This window comes from Triticum aestivum, chromosome 2B (genome assembly GCF_018294505.1).
Source record: "Triticum aestivum cultivar Chinese Spring chromosome 2B, IWGSC CS RefSeq v2.1, whole genome shotgun sequence".
In the NCBI taxonomy this organism is placed as follows: Eukaryota; Viridiplantae; Streptophyta; class Magnoliopsida; order Poales; family Poaceae; genus Triticum; species Triticum aestivum.
Window position 1 is genome coordinate 697,733,586 of NC_057798.1, and position 8,113 is coordinate 697,741,698.

Here is an 8,113-nt window from a genome sequence, read left to right on the forward strand (position 1 = left end):
GGGAAGCAGAGGTTGTCATGTGGTTTTAGGGTTGGATACACAAAATCTTAGTACGAAAGAATGTCACTTTATATTGCCACTTTTGTATGGACCTTTATTACGCAGTTCGTCGCTTTTATTACTTCCATAACAAGATCGTATAAAGCTTATTTCCTCCGCACTAATAAGTCATGCATATTTAAGGAGCAATTTTTATTGCTTGCACCGATGACAACTTACTTGAAGGATCTTACTCAACCCATAGGTAGATATGGTGGACTCTCATGGCAAAACTGGGTTTAAAGGGTATTTGGAAGCACAAGTAGTATCTCTACTTAGTGCTAGGAATTTGGCTAGCATGAGTGGGAAAGGCAAGCTCAACATGTTTGGAAAGTCAATGACAACATACTTTAACTGAGATGTGAGAAAACATAAACCATTACGTTGTCTTCCTTGTCCAACGTCAACTCTTTTAGCATGTCATACTTAATGAGTGCTCACAATCATAAAAGATGTCCAAGATAGTGTATTTATATGTGAACCTCTCTTTCCTTATCACTTCCTATTAATTGCAACGATGACCAAAACTACGTTTATCAACTCTCAACAATTTTCATGCCTCATACTTTCTATATGTGAAGTTATCACTAACCATAAGATCAATAAGAACTCTTTAATTCTTTCTACTTTCTCAAGATCATAGCAACATAGCAAAGCCCTTGACTTAACACTAATCTTTATTATAGATAGCTCACGGACTCGATTACAAAAAGAGATCACTAAGCGAAACTCAAAACTACTTGAAATCAAAACTTCAATCTACTAGATCAAGATATTACTAAAAGGATCAAACTAAATAAAAACATTAAAGATAGGAGTGTGATGGTGATACGATACCGGGGCACCTCCCCCAAGCTTGGCAGTTGCCAAGGGGAAGTTCCCGTACCCGTGTGATTATGTCCTCGGAGGTGGTGAAGGTGGTGATGATGACGGTCTATAATCTCACATTGAGCGTAAAAGCTCCACCAGCTTGCGGATAATGCCCTTGAGTCCGGCGATATGATCCTTCAGCAGAATATTTTCCTATGTGAGATACTTGTTCTATATGCGAGCTAACTCTATCATCTTGAAAGCTTCAATCTCTGTTGGAGTAAAGAGGTTAGGTAAAAATTGGGGGATGTCTTCTTCCACCGCCGGAGCTTGGACCTCCATGGCCTTCTAGGTCCCTTTATCCTTGTGGGTCTCCTCCGGTTCTTCTCTTTTTAGCTCTATCTTCAATAGCCAAGCATCCTTGTCTTCATTGTTGAGGGAGGGCGACGCCATGGTGCTCTAGATCTGAATCAGAAACAACTCGAAATGAAAAGAGAGCATATTTGCGTGATACGATGGTCAAAACCTTCAGGAGTATATATAATGAATTTTTACCGACCAAAATACGTAAAGTGCAAGAAAACGGAGTCCGGGAGGCACACGAGGTGCCCACGAGACAGGGGGCGCGCCCAGTAGGGGTGGGCGCGCCCTCCACTCTCGTGGGGGCCTCGTGTCCCCTTCGGACTACTTCTTTCTTCCTAAAATTCTCAAATAATCCAAAACTGATAAAAAATGCCATTGGAGTTGTTTTGGGGCCGGTTTACTTACCGTACCACATACCTATTCCTTTTCGGAGTCTGGAGCGTTCTGGAAAGTGTCCCTTATGTATTCCTCCGTGGTTACGGTTTCAATAATATTAGTTTTAACATTAATAGGATTACCTAAAATATAATTTTTAATTCTTTGACCGTTTACCACCCTTGGACTTATGCCTTCGAAGTTGTTGATCTTTATGGCACCAGAACGATAGACCTCCTCGATAACGTAGGGGCCTTTCCATTTAGAGAGAAGCTTTCCTGCAAAAAATCTTAAACGAGAGTTGAATAATAACACATAATCACCTACGTTAAACTCACGCTTTTGTATCCTTTTATCATGCCAGCACTTGACTTTTTCTTTGAATAGCTTGGCATTCTCATAAGCTTGGGTTCTCCATTCATCATGTGAGCTAATATCAAACAACCTCTTCTCACCGGCAAGTTTGAAGTCATAATTGAGCTCTTTAATAGCCCAATATGCTTTATGTTCAAGTTCAAGAGGTAAATGACATGCTTTTCCATAAACCATCTTATATGGAGACATACCCATAGGATTTTATATGCATTTCTATAGGCACATAATGCATCATCAAGTTTTTTGGACCAATTCTTTCTAGATCTATTAACAATCTTTTGCAAAATTAATTTGAGCTCTCTACTGCTCAACTCTACTTGACCACTAGACTGCGGATGATAAGGAGATGTGATTCTATGATTGACATCATACTTAGCAAGCATCTTACGAAAAGCACCATGAATAAAATGTGAACCACCATCAGTCATAAGATATCTAGGGACTCCAAACCTGGGAAAAATAACTTCTTTAAGCATTTTAATAGAACTGTTATGATCAGCACTACTAGTTGGAATAGCTTCTACCCACTTAGTAACATAATCAACAGCAACTAAAATATGTGTATAACCATTAGAGGCAGCAAAAGGTCCCATATAATCAAAGCCCCAAACATCAAATGGTTCAATAACAAGAGAATAATTCATAGGCATTTCTTGAAGTCTACTAATATTACCAATTCTTTGACATTCATCACAAGATAAGACAAACTTACGAGCATCTTTGAAGAGAGTAGGCCAATAAAAACAAGATTGTAGTACATTATGTGCAGTTCTATCTCCAGCATGGTGTCCTCCATATGATTCAGAGTGACACTTGCGTAGGATCTGTTCCTGTTCATGCTCAGGTACACAACGTCTAATAACACCATCTACTCCTTCTTTATAAAGGTGTGGGTCATCCCAAAAGTAATGTCTCAAATCATAAAAGAACTTTTTCTTTTGCTGGTATGTGAAACTAGGTGGTATAAATTTAGCAACAATATAATTAGCATAATCAGCATACCATGGAGCAGTACAAGAAGCATTAATGACCGCTAATTGTTCATCTGGAAAGCTATCATCAATAGGCAGTGGGTCATCAAGAACATTCTCTAACCTAGACAAGTTGTCTGCAACGGGGTTCTCAGCTCCCTTTCTATCAATAATATGCAAATCAAACTCTTGGAGCAGGAGAACCCATCTAATGAGTCTAGGCTTAGCATCTTTCTTTTCCATAAGATATTTAATAGCAGCATGATCAATGTGAATAGTAACTTTGGAATCAACAATATAAGGTCTAAACTTATCACATTCAAACACAACTGCTAAAAATTATTTTTCAGTAGTAGCATAATTTCTTTGGGCAGTATCAAGAGTCTTACTAGCATACTGGATAACATTCAATTTCTTATCGACTCTTTGCCCTAGAACAGCACCTACAGCATAATCACTAGCATCACACATAATTTCAAAAGGTAAATTCCAATCAGGTGGCTGAACAACAGGTGCAGTGATCAAAGCTTTCTTAAGTATTTGAAATGCTTCTACACAATCATCATCAAAGACAAAAGGAATATCTTTTTGCAATAAGTTAGTCAGAGGCCTAGAGATCTTAGAAAAGTCCTTAATGAACCTCCTGTAAAAACCGGCATGACTAAGGAAACTTCTTATACCTTTTATGTCCTTGGGACATGGCATCTTTTCAATAGCATCAACTTTAGCTTTATCAACTGCAATACCTCTCTCAGAAATCTTATGCCCCAAGACAATGCCTTCATTAACCATAAAGTAACACTTTTCACAATTCAGAACGAGACTAGTGTCTTCGCATCTCTGCAAAACTCGATCAAGGTTGCTCAAACAATTATCAAAGGAGGATCCATAAACAGAGAAGTCATCCATGAATACCTCGCAAATCTTTTCACAAAAATCAGAGAATATAGCCATCATGCATCTTTGAAAGGTAGCAGGTGCATTACATAAACCAAAAGGCATACGTCTATAAGCGGAAGTACCGAAAGGGCAAGTAAAAGTAGTTTTTGCTTGATCTCCCGCTGACACGGGTATTTGAGAGAAACCAGAATAACCATCTAGAAAGCAAAAGTGTGTGTGTTTGGATAATATTTCTAGCATTTGATCAATAAAAGGTAAAGGGTAATGATCTTTCTTAGTAGCTTTATTTAATTTATGGAAATCAATTACCATCCTATAACCTGTAATAATTCTCTGCGGGATCAATTCATCTTTATCATTAGGAACAACGGTAATACCTCCCTTTTTAGGGACACAATGGACTGGGCTTACCCAATCATTATCAGCAATGAGATAAATTATACCTGCCTCAAGGAGCTTTAGTATCTCCTTTCTTACCACTTCTTTAATTTTAGGATTTAGTCGTCATTGAGGATCTCTAACTGGTTTGGCATCGTCCTCCAATTTAATTTTGTGTTGACATAACATGGGACTAACACCCTTAAGGTCATCCAGAGTATATCCAATAGCAGCTCGATGCTTCTTCAAAGTTTTCAATAATCTTTCTTCTTCTTGCTCTTAAAGGTTAGCACTAATAATAACAGGATATATTTTCTTTTCATCAAGATAAGCATACTTAAGATTATCAGGTAAGGGTTTAAGTTCGAGCACGGGATCACCCTTGGGTGGAGGGGGGTCCCCAAGAATTTCAATGGGAAGGTTGTGTTTCAAAATAGGTTCCTGTTTAAGGAATACTTCATCTATTTCCCTTCTTTCTTTCATAAACATATCATTTTCATGGTCTAGCAAATATTGTTCTAACGGATTAGTAGGAGGCACGGCAACAGAAGCAAGACCAATTATTTCATCTTTACTAGATAATTCTCTATCACGGGGTTGTCTACGAAATTTAGCAAAATTAAACTCATGAGTCATATCATCTAAGCCAATCGTAACAACATCCTTTTTGCAATCAATCTTAGCTTTAACAGTGTTCAAGAAGGGTCTACCAAATATAATGGGACAAAAGTTATCCTGTGGGAACTAGGAACAAGAAAATCAGCAGGATATTTAACTTTCCCACACAAGACTTCAACATCTCTAACAATACCAATTGGTGAAATAGTATCTCTATTGGCAAGTTTGATAGTAACATCAATACCTTCCAATTCAACGGGTGCAATATCATGCATAATTTCTTTATATAAGTCATAGGGTATTGCACTAGCACTAGCACCCATATCACATAAGCCATGATAACAATGATCTCCTATTTTAACAGAAATAACAGGCATGCCTACAACGGGTCTATGTATCTTAGCGTCTGGTTTTGCAATATTAGCAGCTTCATCGCAGAAATAAATAACATGCCCATCTATATCATCATCCAAGAGATCTTTAACCATAGCAATACTAGGTTCAACATTGATTTTCTCAGGAGGTGTATAAGTCCTAGTATTACTTTTACGAATAACAGTCAAAGTTTTAGCATGATCCTTTATCCTAACAGGAAAAGGTGGTTTCTCAACATAAGTAGTAGGAACAATGGGATCACTATAAGTGATAGTCTTTTCTTCAACAATAATAGGTGCAACTAATTTCACTTCAACATGAGGATTATATTTAAACTACTTCTCTTTAGGGAGATCAACGTGAGTAGCAAAAGATTCACAGAAAGAAGCTACTATCTTAGAGTCAAGTCCATACTTAGCGCTAAATCCACGAAAAGCATTGCTATCCATAAAAGAATTAACACAACCGAACTTAGGTGTCATACCTGACTCCTTACCATCGTCGGAACCCCAATCTTCAGCGTTGCGTTTAATTCTTTCCAATAAGTCCCATTTGAAATCAATAGTCTTCAGCATATAAGAACCAGCACAGGAAGTATCGAGCAGGTTGCGATTATCAAGAGAAAGCCGAGCATAATTTTTTTTGAATAATCATTTCCCAAGAGAGATCATGATTGGGGCATGAATATAACATTGACTTAAGCCTCCCCCAAGCTTGAGCGATGCTTTCTCCTTCGCGAGGCCAGAAATTATATATGTAATTACGATCACGATGAACAAGATGCATAGGGTACACCTTCTGGTGAAATTCCAACTTCAATCGCTTATAATTCCAAGATCCCGTATCATCACATAGCCTAAACCATGTCAATGCATCTCCCTTCAAAGATAAAGGGAAGACCTTCCTTTTGACAACATCATAGAGGATACCTACAAGCTTAAATAATCCACAAACTTCATCCACAAAGATAAGGTGTAAATCGGGATGCAACGTTCCATCTCCTGCAAATGGATTAGCTAGCAGTTTCTCTATCATACCCGAAGGAATCTCAAAATAAACATTTTCATAAAGTTCACTAGGTTGAGGAGCAACTCTTTCCTCTACTGGTCGGGGCGAAGATGCCCTGAACAAGCCCCTCAAAGGATTAGTTTCCATAGTAACAAGTAACAAAAAAATTCAGCACACTATATAAATGTTTCCTTACCAAGTTCCACTCACCAAAAGCGCTACACTCCCCGACAACGGTGCCAGAAAAGAGTCTTGATGACCCACAAGTGTAGGGGATCTATCGTAGTCCTTTCGATAAGTAAGAGTGTCGAACCCAACGAGGAGCAGAAGGAAATGATAAGCGGTTTTCAATAAGGTTTCCTGCAAGCACTGAAATTGTAGGTGATAGATAGTTTTGTGATAAGATAAATAGTAACGAGTAAAAAGTAAACAAAGTAAATAAAGTGCAGCAAGGTGGCCCAATCCTTTATGTAGCAAAGGATAAGCCTGGACAATTTCTAATAATGAGAAAGGAGCTCCCGAGGACACATGGGAATTATCGTCAAGCTAGTTTTCATCACATTCATATGATTCACGTTCGGTACTTTGATAATTTGATATGTGGGTGGACCGGTGCTTGGGTACTGCCCTTACTTGGACAAGCATCCCACTTATGATTAACCCCTATTGCAAGCATCCACAACTATAACAAAATTATTAAGGTAAACCTAACCACAGCATGAAACATGTGGATCCAAATCAGCCCCTAACGAAGCAACGCATAAACTAGGGTTTAAGCTTCTTTCACTCTAGCAACCCATCATCTACTTATTACTTCCCTATGCCTTCCTCTAGGCCCAAACAATGGTGAAGTGTCATGTAGTCGACGTTCACATGACACCACTAGAGGAGAAGACAACATACATCTCATAAAAATATCAAACGAATACCAAATTCACATGACTACTAATAGCAAGACTTCACCCATGTCCTCAGGAACAAACGTAACTACTCATAAAGCATATTCATGTTCATAATCAGAGGTGTAATAATATGCATTAAGGATCTGAACATATGATCTTCCACCAAGTAAACCAATAAGTATCAACTACAGGGAGTAATCAACACTACTAGCAACCCACAGGTACCAATTTGTGGTTTTGGATACAAGATTGGATACAAGAGATGAACTAGGGTGTGAGAGGAGATGGTGTTGGTGAAGATGTTGATGGAGATTGACCCCCTCCCGATGAGAGGATTGTTGGTGATGACGTTGGTGATGATTTCCCCCTCCCGGAGGGATGTGTCCCCGGCAGAATAGCTCTGCCAAAGCCCTAGATTGGTTCCGCCAAGGTTCCGCCTCGTGGCGGCGGAGTTTCGTCCCATAAGCTTGCCCATGATTTTTCCCAGGGTAAAAGCCTTCATATAGCGGAAGATGGACATCGGAGGGCCACTAGGAGGCCCAGGAGACAGGGGGCGCACCCAGTAGGGGGGGGCGCCCCCACCCCCCTGGCCAGGGTGTGGGCCCCCTGATGTATTTCTTTCGCTCAATAATTCTTAATAAATCCAAAAACATGTTTCGTGGAGTTTCAGGACTTTTGGAGCAGTGCAGAATAGGTTTCCAATGTTTGCTCCTTTTCCAGCCAGAATTCCAGCTGCCGGCATTCCCCCTCTTCATGGTAAACCTTGTAAAATAAGAGAGAATAGCCATAAATATTGAGATATAATATGTAATAGCAGCCCATAATGCAATAGATATTAACATAAAAGCAGGATGCAAAATGGACGTATCAGGCACCTGTATGGAGGTGGTCAGGAATCGGGAGACTCACGCCGGTCGTAGCAACGCAGTTAAAATGATAATGGCAAGTCAAATCATGGGGCCCCACATGTCCAGCAGTAACTCGCTGTCAAATCACACA